The sequence below is a fragment of the Seriola dumerili genome, unplaced genomic scaffold (assembly GCF_002260705.1).
Source record: "Seriola dumerili isolate Sdu_G_001 unplaced genomic scaffold, Sdu_1.0 BDQW01000138.1, whole genome shotgun sequence".
In the NCBI taxonomy this organism is placed as follows: domain Eukaryota; kingdom Metazoa; phylum Chordata; class Actinopteri; order Carangiformes; family Carangidae; genus Seriola; species Seriola dumerili.
In genome coordinates, this window is record NW_019174393.1 from 4,487,590 (window position 1) to 4,502,989 (window position 15,400).

Genomic DNA, 15,400 nt, shown 5'->3' on the forward strand with positions numbered 1-15,400 from the left:
ACACCCGATCTGATGGCTTTTGGAACTTCTGAGGATGAACCGCAGGGGCAGACATGTATTCTTGTCTGATCTAATATGCAAATATGTTGAACTGGGGAGCTAATGGAGAAGGATTTAATACTGAATCACCCAGACTTCAAGCATCGTGCACTCACTAGTGCTTTTTACATTGGAGCTCCAGTCTCTGATGACTGAAAGCACCAGGGTCAGCTCAGCCATCACGCAGTCAAAAGAATGTAAAACTGACAGAAGTGATCACGATGAGATAATATTGCTGCAGACGGATTGTCTATGAGCTGTTAGACTAAAACAAACAAAGCAGCGCAGAGTCTGAACTAAAGACAGTCAGAAGCACCATCTCAGAGATGCAATTGCTTACTAATGTGTACACTATACTGATGTGCATTTGAATGCCAATCAGTCACTTAGCTTAAAGATGCATTAATAGATTTTTTTTTTTTTTTTTTGGGGGGGCGGGGCAATTCCCAAATGTAGCATTGACAACATCAAGGTCATAACAGCAAAACAAACTGTTGCCTATTTACACATCCAGGAAACACTGAGCAACATTCGCATTCATTTGGTGCTCTGTGTCTAGCCTCTGCTTTGGTCTCCACCAAGTCCTGAGGGAAATACCTGACTCGTCAGCTGCTAAATGCTCCACTATGTTCACCAGCTGCTTGCTAAATTTTGTGGTGGGCAGGTAGTGTACAGTGGGTTTATCGGAGCTGTTTTTCAAACAGCAGCCAACTGTCACTGGAAAGATGCTGAGAGCACCAAGACTGAACCAGAAAAGTAAAGTTACAAGTGGTAAAAGCAAAACAATGAAGTGAAGGATGCTTCAGTGCTCTGTAAATTTAGGGGAACTGCAGAGTTGGGTAGGAATACACACATTTATTTGATCTTTTGTTCATATAAAAATATAGATTAATGTGGCTTTAGGAAGAAATATGAAAACATAGTGAGTAGTAAACTGAATTAAATGATTCAAATGAGAAAAGTGAGTCACTTCTAAAAAGGACAATATTGTAAAAGAAGTACTATGAAGATGTATGCAGCTCAATATTGTGTATATACAATATCTTATGAATGACTACTTACCTGATATTATCTGAATTTTCCTTATGCAATTACCCCACCCTACTCTCTCCTGAATCACGACACTGACAGTGTTCAAGGTCTTTACTTCAGGGTCATGATCTTATTTGTATCAGCTGATGAAGGACAAGCTCTTGTAACTTAACTGATACTGATGTTACATATACATGCTGTATTTATGGTCCAATGATACAACCATTAGCGTTAAGCCATTTTATGACTTCATTGCACGAAATTAGGTATATAGGTAATAGGTAGAGCTACAAAAAAAAAACCCCACCTGATATTTGACATTGTACCACACATTTATCAAATTACCTGTATGCATAATGAGCACATTATTTCAGATGTATGATGAATATATTTATAATAATTAATGCTACCTGTCAGACTTGGTGAAGTGATTTCAGCTTTAGAGGATATGCAGTATGTAAATATGTCATTTGTGTGTACATAAATTTCAATCTGCCATGATTTTGGAGGTAAATTGAAATTCATTGCAGGCAATAACCCACAGCGTGGCGAACAATATATCAAGTTAGACATAACTCTTTTCAAATAAAATTAAAGAAATGTAAATATGTTATCCATGTGTACAGAGCGTAAGTGCGATACCTAAGTATTTGAACAGAGGAGGCACGATTTGGAAATGACTCACTCAGAAGGAGGATGGGTTTATGTCTTTTTGGATTTGACTTGGTTTGAGTGTCATGAGTAAACACTCAAACACTGGAAGTCAGAGAGTGTTGGTACTTACAGCAGGTGTTAAGCAGTCCGTTGGGCTTTCTCGCACTTGGATGGCATATTCAAAGAGTGTATGTTCAATGTAGCACCAGAGAAGCTTTTTTTGACAGAAGGAGGAAGCGATGGACATGTTAGGCTCCAGCTTCATGGTTAATAGCCATGGCCACTGTGGGGGGAAAAAAAGAAGAAAAAAGGTCAGTAGGAATGAGCAATGGACAGAGGTGGTGCTGGATAGTTTTGCTAATGCTACATAGCCAACGTTAGCATTACTCGTCTATAGGAAACAAGTTCAACAACAAACTTCAGTCCTTTAATTGCCAAGAGCTGTCTCCAGCAACACCAACTCTTGTTGTGCTTCTATTTCTATCATGTCTTTTCTTCTACTGAAGTTAGTTCGAAGTTGGTTAGCCTGCCTCGTCACTTTCCGATACCGAGTCAATATAGTGTCCAGTCTGTCCTCAAGAAGTAGCACTGCTAAAAGGGCATATTATAACCTCTATAACGCAATCACGGCTAAAGCAAGACTGGTAAGTATACAGCTGTTAATGCTAATGTTGGCAACGCAGCAATAACACAACTTAAATGTCGCTTCTTCAAAGAATATTTAAAATATATTTATGCTGATGCCAAGATTTAGCTGAGAAGACTGATACCACTCCTCTCCTCTACCTGTCTGTTAAATATGAAGTTGCAGTCAGGAGTCAATTAGCTTAGCTTACCATAAAGGCTTAAAAACAGAAGAAACAGCTAACCTGGATCTGTCCAAAGGTAACAGAACACCACCTTTTAAAGTTCCCTAACATATTATATTTGTGTAGTCAACATGTTTAAAGTCAATAGGTTTTGGTTTTACACAGAGTTTTGCAGTCTCTGCAATAAGCTAACAATCTCCTGGCTGTAGCTTTATATCTAATGCAAAGATATGAGTCTTGAGCTTGTCTAGCCTTCGGCAAGAAAGTAAAGAAGTGTATTTCCCAAAATGTCAAACATTTCCTCAAATGTTTGGGAACATGTATGGTCAAGGTTAACCAATTAAAACACTTGCTTAAAATTCAAGCAAGCAAGATTGTGGCTAGGTTAAAAAAAACATGACGTTTCTTGTAGGAATGTGACATGAACACCAACATCTGCCCTGAAAGTCCTTCCTACATGTTGTCCACATTGATACTTTAAAGACACTTAATTTCCTGCATTCCTACTAAACATTGACATTAGATATCATTGTATTTCCTTGGGATTCTTCACTGGTCATCCACGGTTAGAAGCCAGTGATGTCGCTTCAAGGGTAGGAAAACATCACAATTTTCGACTGGGGATTTAGGTTACAGTCCTCACTCTGTAAATTATGCAGTCCTCAGTCCCTGTAGACCTGTTAACCCAAGATACATAATGTACACGTCCTGCACGACAATCAAGAAAATGATGGTGGCTCTGCCTCCAATGTAAATGAATGTGGGCTAAGTTCACCATACGTGCAGCACCCTGTAGGGAAGCCACAGCCCTCTGAGACCATTATCCCTGAGTGCTGCAGCACTCTCACTCATATTTCCAGATGAGCCACTAACAAGCACACCTCATGTTTAAATGCAAATTTCAGGCAGAGCACCTTGCGGAAACCAAAGTAGTAGAGAAATCTCTTTAACCAAGCCTTGCACGCTTATTAGAAACAACTCTTAACGAGCCGCTGTTTATGTCTTCAGCATATGAAGAGCAAGAACGAAACAATGTCACACCTGCTTTTGAACTGAAGGCAGAGAACTTGACCTGGTGAAGCTGAGCGAAAGGCGGGAGCAGCTGATAAAAGGGATAAACCCCGAGGCTGCAGTGTTTAGTACACTAAGCCAGTCCGTGCTGGTGAAGAGATGTAATGATAACAACTTGTGTTTATGGCATGTTGCTGCATGGACATATTAGCCATTACTGTCTGCAGAATGCCATTCACTGTTATGACTAATCACAGAGCACAAGACAGTGGAGAGATCACAGAGGCCCCCACACTTTTGAAATGACACAGCTGCCTTGGGGAAATGAAGGTCGTTTCGTCAGAATGCAAAAATTAGCATAGCTTTAGCGAGCGAAGAACTTGGGGAAAGCTGGAGGTTGAAACACATTGAGGCTGTGTGACGCATCGCTGTTGTCTCACATAGTTAGACAATACATTGTCCAAGTGATTTCCCTCGTGGTGAAAATCTGCCTAATAATCTTTGTCTCTGGTGCTCTAATTCATTTATTATGCTAATACGGAAAACCAGTGAGACTGATCAGACATTGCATAAACATAAATGTACTTCAATGTTCTCTAATCATGTAGGAAGAGGATTTGAAGGCTCCTAGCAATTCTGCCACATTATGAGATGATGAAAATTATTCATAAAATTGTCAGATGATAAGAGTTTAAAATACCTAATACGCAGCTTTGTACGTGGATTGCAATCTCCTTCATCGTCAGGCAGTTAATTCCCCCACGAGCAAATCTGAGCAATCTCAACAAATATGCTTTAAGGCTTAACATACAGATGAGATATACTGCACACTGACTGGCTGCAGGGTGGCATGACCTAAGATAAGTTCCTTCACCGCTCAAGGCAGTGGACTTCACTTTATGTGTGACAGTAAAAAATGTCCACCAAGGTTATAAGGAACAGCGTAGGTTCTCCCTGGGCACAGCTTGACCCAGGCGGCTGTCTTTATCCACACTCTATCACCTTAATCTCCAAAGAATTACCTCAGCCTCTAGGGAGGGCGAGGGGGAGGGGGTCTTATTAAATAAAGTGACTGACCTGTACAGAACACTGTCATCACTGAGGAGCACTAAATGTTTGGTAGGGAGCATGCTTGCTGAACTGCTCAGACGCTACGTGGACCATAAAATCCCGAAATGTGTCTAAGCCCCGTAAAGATATATGGGAATGAGATTTGTAACTTGCTGGCTGAGAGATGATTGTCAGCTGGTTAGAGCGTTGGCTTTTAGCTCAAGAAGCCAGAACTATTGTTTAATGTGCTATTTTCACAATTTAAAAGAAAATTCCTTAACTACACAGATATCACTGAGTTCATATTTTGTGGCTGGGATCGCAAAACTAAATTTACTTATTCCAGTTATTGTGTGGACAATCAGATTTTGTTCTTTACCCCTTTGTCTCCAGGCACCTTCAGTATACATATTGATGGTCTGCCTAATCTTGAAACTTATCTCTCAAATTTATGCAGTGTTTACCCGAAATACTGAAATAACGGTTTCTCTATAAAGGGGGTATTTTTAAGTTTTCTCTGCTGCCGAATGTGGTTTCTTGCCAGGAATGGGTGGTGGTGATTGTCAAGAGCCTCAGCCATCATTGTGTTTACAATACAAGCGGTTATAATACGCACACTGAGTAGCGCTACGTCTTCAGGGCAGATTGGAGGCTGCAATGAGCCGCCACATGAAAGTGACGAGACTAGCTAGTTTGCATGTTAGCATCGGTGGAAGAAAGACAGGATAAACATAAGAGTTAACATTGCTGTTGGTTTCCACCGCTGGAGACAGCTCCTGGCGAGTAAAGGAATGAAGTTTGATGCTGAACTTGCAACTTGTTTGTTCTACACTGGTAAGCAAACAGCTGTCAATGCTAACGCTGGCTACATAGCGATACCAAAACTCCTTTAATCTGATGCATTTCCTTTGTTTGAAAATTACCTCTTAACAAGTAAGGGGCCTGGAGCAATAGATAAACCTAATGATGGGTACCTTAAGACTGCAGGTCGCCTGACTGAGGCTTAAGCCATTTGAAGGCTCTTCAAATGGTCTTGCTTTTTTATTATGAATATTAAGCAGAGAAGTGTAGACAGAAAAAAGATGTGGCATCCAGGTTATGGAAAATGAGAAAAGGTACTCGCCAAGCAAGATTTGATATCTAGTGATGAAACCATTCATATCACATTTTCACTTATCACAACTTGACCTCAGACAACCCCTCTGTGAGATTGCTGTTTTATGTCTGATGACTTCTGCATCTCCACGAGATCCCCCTAAGAGCGCAGTTGTAACTGTCTTATAACAAAAACATGTTCACACTGCTATGAACTGTCGGAAGCACTTTGGAGAGACCTCTTCGAAAAGCACAAGCAATAAAACAAGCCTTCCAGTGTTTCCATTTTTAAATACTCTGAGGGGAATGTCTGTAATGCAATTTCCTAGTACTTGGTGTCCCCTGACTGCAACTGCTGGGGCCCTCCTGCAAGTGTGGGCTGCTGTTTTATTGCAACATCAGCATTATGATTGGAAGGAAAAGGGGGGAGGGGTTGCTTCTCCAAGTGTAAACCTGGTCATAGATCTCAGTGGACATCTCCACTGGCGCTTCATTATCTGCTCTCAGCCAACATCCCAGCAGGGGGGGCATGTGTCTGGATAAAAAAGCTTGATTGTGTAACAGTCTGAAAGGCTGGCTGTCAGCCTATTTATAAGCCAATGCATCAATCTTCCCATGACGCCGCATCTCTTTAGAATATCTGAGACCTATGCGTCAGTATATATGATGGATCTATATGCATGGTCTGCTGGTAAAGCATGTCTGCTCTGATTGATCAAGAAATCCACATAACCAGTCATTAAACATGCACGAACAAGTGCCAGCGTTTATTAAATGTGTATATGTACTCATCACTTATTTTCAGTGGGCAGATGTTTCTGCATTCATGTATTTAGCCTAATTTTAAAGCTTGAGAGACACAAGAACGGCAGAGGAGCGAAGGCACGGACGTCCGTCGCTTGTGGGTGCTGCCTAGATGAATGCAAAACCCAAACCAAACAAAGTGAGTGATTAGTGGGTCTGTTTAACCTCAGGGCAGAAGGATCGTGTTATTAGACCAGGGAGTTTACTTAGATATTTGCACTGCCGTCTGCCTTCCTACAGTCCTCTCTTGCTGCAGCACACCCGCAACACGGTCCCTCTCAGAGCTGACAGCGCTAATTAGGGAGCGAGCAAGGTTATTTGGATAAAGTGCATAAGAGGGTTTTGCCATTCGGTAACAAATCATCTGCGCCAATTGCCCTGTTAACCTTTAGGTTTAATCAAACAGTGCATTTTTGAGGCGTTTCTACTTTACAGTATTGCTGTGTTTCTTTATGCATGTAGTTTTCAAAGTCTTTTTTTCTTCTTCTTTAGCTTATATTTGTTTACATGTTTGCAAATTGGCACCATTAAAAGTATGCCCACTTAGCTTTTAGCAGTTCCTGTTTGCAGTGTACCCACGGATGTACAACTAATATGACTGGATTACTTTGATACTGAGGACAACTAAAAACAACAAATTTCAGAAGTTAAAAAGAGTGTCTTTATGGATGTTTGTTTTTCCAGTGGACATTGGAGATAATGATGATATCTGACATGTTTGTCGACCAGAAAGCACCAAGCAGAGTTGTCTTTTAAATGTATGGTTCCTTCATAATACATATTGTAAAAAATTAAGGAATACTTCAGGAAACAAATTTGAATTTGTTTTTGATTTTGAATAATAAAGACAGCCTCAAAAATCCAGGACTGGTAAATCTTCATACTTCATAATCCTTCAAATGGAAAGCTCATCTTATATAATAAGCTACCTGACATTAGATAAAGTAGTTAAAAGTAGCACCATTGTAGTTACAAAATTAAAGTTAAAAGTCTGCGTTCGCCTTAATTGATTCAGTAATGATCCAGTTGGAGTCACGGTTAACATGTGGTTGAAGGTTAGAGGTCCTTCAGGCAGTGTGGTCATGTGACGTGTGAGTCAGCTGGTCAGTGTTTTCCCTCCATTAAAGATTTAATCCGTTCTGTGGTTGGCTTATTGGCCTTCTTTTCCTCCTTTCCCACCATCAGTCTGGTTGATGATGTTCATCACCAGTGGACAGTGGATCCAGCACCAGTTCAAAATCAGATTGATGGCTAGGTAATAACCCAACACTCTTATCTTCACATCCCACTTCATTGTGTAGCAATCAAATACCGTCTTTACAACGTATTTCCAAGGTTTTCTTTCCTTTGCCTTCTCACCTCCTCGTTCTGCTTTATTTGCGTAGAAGTGAATCTCTGAAGGTCAAACATTTTTCCTGTCAGGGAATATATTTCCTTATCTTGTTGCTTGAGTCATCATGCATCAGCTTCGTTGAAATATTGGTTTTTATTTTTAACTTCTGAAGGCAGCCTTCGCAGGTTTTCACTGTTGCTCTTCTGTTTCTTCCAACTTTTCCTAATTCTTGGAGTTGAGATGCATATTTTGCTGTGAAGTATAATCTCTGCAGCTCTTGCTGACAGTATCTCTTTAGCCCTGTCTTCAGCTTGTTGTTGTTTAACCTCTTTAAATTCAGATCCTCTCTAAAGCCAGATCCTCAGTTTTGTGGCTGTGACTTGTGTCGACTCCAGCTCCCAATATGAACTGAAGTTTGAGTTGAAAGGCTAATCTGTTGGTAGCATCACATCACAACGCTGAATAGTATATCATCGGACAGACTTTTCACTTCGGCTCCGCTCTGAAACTCCTGTTGTCATAGTGACTCAAAGTGAAGACAGAAAGGAAACTGTGTCACTACATTTACATATTTGTATATTATTTTTTATTTAAGTAAAGGATGTAAACACTTCTTCCACCGCTGCTAATCACATTTCCAAATGCATTCTTCTGACTTATGCAGTTACACTGTTTATCACTGCCATGTTTATTAATTTCTTTGAATAACGCAGCATGGTTTCTGTATAGATATCATCAGAATATAATGATATTGTAATGAGTTTGAGGCTTCACTACACTTGAAGTATGCTGCTGTTTTTTAACCAGGATGCAACCACAGAGAAGAGAGAAGCCTCTGATGTTTCCGCCAACAACGACACATTAAGAGTTTGGATTTTTAGTTTTCCCCAATTGTTGCACCTCGTTTTTTGAGTTGAACAAATGCATGTTCACTGTGTCAGGCTGTCACTAAGTGAAAATGAAGAACAAATAAACCGAATAGCATGAATTTGTTTGTTATACCTCTAGGGCTGGTGAAATGAGATCAAAAACCTGCAGATGAGGAAGTATTTACTTGAGATTAAGGTTGTGTGTGTGTGTGTGTGTGTGTGTGTGTGTGTGTGTGTGTGTGTGTGTGTGTGTGCGCGTGCACTCAGATAAACAAGTTCAATAAAAAAACTGATGTGGAGTCAGAGATTTAAAATGCACCAGCAAATGTTCAAGCTGCAGACATTAATCTGTTATATAACTTTTTTCCCTGTGCATAAATGATAAGCAGTCTAATTTAGTCATTGCCCCTTGACAAAAAGCACCACCTGCATATTTATAGAAATTCATTCTATCAGCTGTTCCAATCCACGCTATTGAAAATTTAAATTTTTTTTTTTTTTTTACACAGGTCATCTTCTCTTCACTGGAAATCACTTTCTCGGCCAGGCTCAGATTTTCACAAAAAAAAGGATGAAAAAGATTTGGGCTAAAAGTTCAGGGCGAGGCTTCAGAGCAAACAGAGCGAAGGTTATCTGGCTACAGAGAGGTTAACATTTGAATAAACACTCGGTGTGGATCACATAAAGGTTAACTTTGCACATTACAGCCAATCAGAGGCTCCAAAGAAATCCCTCCCCAAGGAGATAAGATGAAATTCCACTGTGCTTTGATTTAACTGTTATCTTGATGGCAACTTGCTGGACCTTTTCATAAAATGCCATTGGGTGTTTTTAATCATACATGTCTGGGCCTGAATTTTGAAAGCTTGTTAAGGGCTTTGTTAGAGACTTCAGTGGTCTTTTTTCTCCATACCGTAAAAGATAGATGTGAAATCGCATGATATTCTGTAATTAAATTCACAAAGGACGATTTTTTTTTTTTTTTTTTTTAGTGGAGAGTTGCTTAAATTATAGATTCCTTTCACAAGAAGTCGGACAGCAGGGGATACATCTACAAAGAAAAGCACAGGAATGCAGGTTAAGCAGATATTAGTGGAAGTTATTTGCTCTTTCTGAAAATTCTGTTGGTGGCTCTATTGCAGAAGCAGGGATTTAATTTGTCATTTCTTATGTAAATTTGTTGTCCTTCTTACATAAATTTTGTGGGACGTTCCATCTGGTTTCAGCACGGCTGAAAAGGTACATTTCTACTACTCTCGATCACCATAATCCTATTGGAGGATTATGAGTAATATTTTTTTGAAGAAGTAAGAATGTGACGTGAAGCCGATAAATCCCTTTATCAAATGTTAATTTTAGGGATTGCAGATACTTTTCTTGTCCTTTTCAGAAATTTGCATGTAATGGCAGCCGGAATGAAATTCTAACATCCATGTTTGTGAGGGAATGTGGACGGTACTGCATATGCAATGAAGCACAGGGAGCCATTTCAGACCACAGGCAGTCGAGTTTGTTGTTTCCAATTTATTGCTTGATCCCATGGGGTAAAGCACGAGCATGGTGTTTACAAGTGTACAGTACAGTTTTTATGTTCACTTCTTCTTGAGCAAGCATGGATGAAGGAAAATGTGTTATGGCAAATTCAGGCTACACAACATCAGTCCCATGATGGCGTCGAGATTGAAAATAAGCATCGGGTTTGACAACTCAACCCTTGAAAATGGCAGATGCAGTGAAGTTAAGAGAAAGTGGTTAAAGCGTATTCTGGCTGCATGGGCATAACAGATAAAAAGGAATTCTTTCACTCAATATAAGTTTACACTGATTATTTTACCCAAGTAGAAAATATAAAAAAATTCAGATGTGGCTCTGCCTTTGGATAAACTACTGAAATCAGTTACAATATGTTAAAATACGTAGTTGAAACCACATGAATTGCATTTAGTGATATTCTGTTAAACTACTTTAAGAATGGGATTAGCTATCTTTATATTGTTTTTTTCTTATCCTCAATCATGGATAGCTAGCAAGCTTAGTTGTGTGAAATAAACTGAATTACCAGGAAATTACAAATAACAGTCTGGGGAAAAAATAATACAAATTAAGCCTAAATTTAGCTTTACCCAAAACTAGCTGTAGCTATCTCGCAAGCTAGCTTTCACTTGATTTAGTGCTCTGTCATTGGCTGGGTAGATATCAGAGTGCCGTAAATGTGACAGCTGCTTTTGGAGCACATCTAAGTTTGTTTTGTTTTTATACATATAAAACAGAGACTCAAGTTAGGCTCCTGTCTTAACCCAGTGTTTTGGTTTGTGTGTGTGTGTTTTATTTTGTAGGACAGAAATAGCTCATCTTATCCCATGTGGTGTGTCATAGAAGAAGCAGCATCTGGGACAGCTCAAGACGTCCCAAGCAAAAGACTATAATGTCAGGAATTTTTTTTTTTGCCTTCTTTAACATAGTTTGACAACTTTACGAGACATGTTTCATGATTTTCACCCACATATGAAGAAGTTCTATGCTCAACTGCCAGAGTGAAATGAAAGAGTGAAGATGTTTTTATTTCATTTCAGTGAACTGGAGCCATTTGACTATGACAACTGAGGATGGGTCTGAATTAATTACACCTGTGGGTGCAAGATTAGCCCCCTTCACACACATTTATGTTGCTCACCCCCACACACACACTCATCACCTCCTGATTGGGAAGGAGAAAGACGGAGTTCTCCTTCACTGCCGAGTGACAGTGAATGTTTCCCAGGTTTACTTCACCTGATACAAAAACCATCCCTGGCACTTTGCCTCAACAATGCATGTCGAGAAAGTTGGGAAAGATCATTTATCACTATGAGTCTGATCTCAGCACATCAGTCCCCCTTCATGTTCCTTGATCGTGAAGCCTAAACAGAACTGTGTCCACAGATTGCAGGAGCACGGTGTGACTGAAATAGAATAATTTCTCTCATTTGCAGACAATTTTAGCTTATATTCATGAACAAAGCCTCGAGACTGCACATATTCACTGTACAAACTTAACAATGAATTAACAACATGATAAGACATTTGTATTTTATAAAGTATTGGTATATAACTTTTTTCACAGGTGGTGAATCATCTACTAAATCCCTCTGCAAATCATCTTGCAATCCTCTGGGAGGTACCATCCGACAGCCCTGCTCCAGATTAATACCCAGGCGTTTCTTTGGAATTGATAATTTAACTTTTATTTTTTAGCGTTATGTTTTATCTCAGCCCAGCAGAATGGCTGCGCGCTGTCATAGAGGGCTTTGCCAGTGAATTGAAATCTTTCAGTGCAGGTGTGGAAAGCAGAGTAGTGAAGAGGCTCCTTCACTTCTGCACTCCACTGATAACTTTAACATTTGACCACGTATTGTGTCCCGCCAGCCGGTCTTATGAAAGCGCCCGACGATGCTTTCCCTTCAAACAGATTTGCATATTTGTTCCTGCAACTTTGAGTTTAAAAAAAAAAAAAAAAAAAAACGGAGTAAACTCCTGAAAAGAAAATAGATGCCGCGCAGGTTCCATTGCTGCATCGGCTTGATTAATGAGTATTTCTTATCACAGATCTGTTTATTTTGTTATGTTAAGTTGTGTAAGTTGGTGGGAGCTTCAGACAAATTGAATCGCTCAGCCTACGTGGGGGAAGTGAAGTGAATTCCTAACGAGATGCATTTTGCATTTTTTACCTCCGCCGCGGTCAAGTCTGAAATTGTTATTTCCTATAGTCAGCAGTTTCTTCTTTCTCAGATTCCAGTTCTAACAACGAGAGAGTTCTGACACTCAAATGGCTTTATAATGAATTAGTCAAGCTCGGAAATGAAAACTTCCGCTGTCAGCTGGATGGCAGTCAGACCTGTTCTCACTCCCGCTACCAGGAGAAAAAAAAAAATGTGATTGCATGCTGATTTTGTAACTAGGTTATTGGTCACTCTTTTCTCCACACCCCCTTCTTCATACTCCTCTTCTTCTCTGCCATAAGTCTGTTAGTGTTTGCTGGATGTCAAGTTTATGAAGTGCTTTCATATTTCCCAAGAAAACTTTGAAATGATAATGATAAACACATTTCCTTCATGGGAACATGACATTTTCTCCATACTCTGACCTTGCTCTTGCTGGTTACATACACAACCAATGAACCATTACCATACAACCCCCCCCCCCCCCACCTCCAACCTCCGTTACCAATTCCTGTCTTCACACTGCAGCCATTTTCCGGAGCGATTTCAAGGGATAATAGCACTCACAAATCATCTGCTGGGCAGTGGAGCCCATGAAATTGATGTGCCTTCATTTCAAAACAATGGAGGTGCCTTACGAGGGGGCCTCATGATGTCATAACTTTAGTGGCTGACAGGGCAGGCAGGTGTATTTTGGCCCCCAGGATTGGCAACGGGCCAATGAAAACCCCAGTCGGGACAACTTAATCAATTGCCACATCGAGGAGTGGGGGGGGGCAAAGACCGTTGTGTAAGCAGTCACCAGACATGCTCAATCACATTCTTCTGCACTGGGCAAACTGACAGCCTTTACTTTGAAAACCAGGCCTCCTTATCTCCCTAGAGTCAAGTAATGCTTCACTGTCGATCTGCGGCTATCTCTCTGCCATGTCCGGTCCAAACAATAAATAAGTAAAAATAAAAAAGAACTCAAACAAACCTTTTTAGATAAAAGTCAAATATATTAAGACAGCAATTTGGTTTTACAACTCTACACAATAGTGTGTGATACCAGTAGGAGATTCTTGGGGTTTTGCTGGAGAGACTGATTAATAAATTATTCATGTGGCCAAGTAAAAGGACACTATAAATCTCCTGAGTCTCTGAACTGTAAATGAGTGGGCTGGGGCGTCAAGGAAATGCCATCCTGATTTGAAAACATAGATTAAATTAAAATGAATGAACTATATTTTTCACCGGGAAAATTTTTCACCGTGATCCATCAGACACATCAGCCTCTTTTAATTAATTCCTCCTGCACTCGTTGACATTTTTCACAGAGGGGTGCATGGGTTAAGCACACCTCCTGTATGAAAAGATTAAAAAGCCACTTACATGCTAAAAAGAATTATGGATGACTGAGGAGCATGGCTTAATTGGAAATTGATTGACTTGGCCGCGTTACACCTGGTCTCATAACATTTCACATCCCTCACGCATAGGGGAGTTTGATGCCTTTTTCAATAAGCGGCTCCACGGCAGCAGAACCTTTTTTTTTCCACACTGGTGTCTCTCTGTGGATGGAAAATTGTGTGGATGAAGCCATGTTGCCTCACCAGATCCAAGCCATCACTTCAAAGAGGCAGGGTGGGGATGATCTTTGCATGACGGATGCAGCTTTCCTAGCAGTGAGTGCCGGAGAACGAGCGGCACCTCCATATCTTGAGTTTCATGTGCCGTTGCCCTGCAACTGCTACAAACAAAAAAAGAAAAAAACCAAACAAAACACACTAGTGTCAAGAGAGCAGAACAAAATCAGCTCCTCTTTCCATCCAAGATGGATGCCTGGTGTCATTTTGTGCGGGAACACTGAACAGCCTCTGCTCAATGCAAGATTGGCGATTTTTTTGTAATTTTTACATTTCACATTTGGTAAGTGAGAATTTTTTAACGGTGCTTCAGTGCATTGGAAACATCACAATCCAAGCACAGCATGAATGCACTCATCATAAAAAGCCTTTGCTCTGAGCTTCTCCGCCAAATCTGCAGCTCACAAGCTGCGAGCTGCAACATGAGACGATTTCCCTTCTCTGTAGTTATCTAATCAAAACAATCGCTACAAATGCGACCCATGCATGAGCGCATGCATTCATCTGCAATTTGTGAGCAACAATCATTTGTGAAACAGAAGCCAGATGTTTCACCTAATTTCTCCAGCTGCTTTGCAGTTTTACCACTGAATAAAAGATGCAGAGAATTAAACATTTCTACAGCAGACGTCTTTAGTGGGATAATTACATGAAGTATCAACAGGGTGTCTTAATTTTACACTTTTCCGGTGTTTTATTTTGAAGTTTTGATAAGCATAAGAAGATATATTTGTGGTTTTAAGCACCAAAAGACCATCTCAATGTGGTTTAACATTTCCTCTCTCAGGCTTCTCTCTGGAGCTCTAATAACAACAGGTCAGTGAGCCAATCAGAAGAGAGGAGGCTCAGAGCCACTTTTCTGATTGGCTGACTGTTTTCTGAGTGATTGAATTAAAATAAAGTAGATTTCAGGTAAACACTCAGAGAAACTAAATCCTGCAAGGTTGTATGGTGGGTCCAGGTGGACGGGGCTTGGGCCATGACTGAGGGTGATGACTGCTTTGTTGTGACATCACAAAGTTACAGGAGTACTGACGGCTGGTTTTAAGGCTCAGTTTCTGAATACAGGCTGTGTGCATTTCTCTGTGGACTGAGCGCTCTGATACTTTCACAGTATTAATATAGAACTAAGACCTGCTTAATAATCAGAAAAGACACGAAAGTCTCACTTAATATGGGACCTTTTTTAAAATTTCAATACCCACCAAAACACCATGCTCAGAAGTTATCAAACTGCACACACCATGTCTATTTCTCAACTTTGGCAAATGGGCTGAAAGAGGCAAAAAGCTCTAAGGAGAAACCAAAATACCCTGTATGATCAATTGGGGGAGAAAAAAAAAGCCCCAGATGGTGTCAACTAATCTTGGATGCATAT

General features: G+C 40.2%; 1 protein-coding gene across 1 annotated transcript in view; it reads right to left on the reverse strand.

Annotated features, from left to right (window-relative positions):
• Positions 1-15,400, reverse strand: part of chrm2 (cholinergic receptor muscarinic 2) — a 69,277-nt gene that overhangs the window by 39,579 nt on the left and 14,298 nt on the right. Inside the window, exon 2 of the mRNA XM_022749257.1 lies at positions 1,856-2,008. The gene's annotated coding sequence lies outside the window, so the exon portion shown is untranslated. The remainder of the gene's footprint in view (positions 1-1,855; positions 2,009-15,400) is intronic.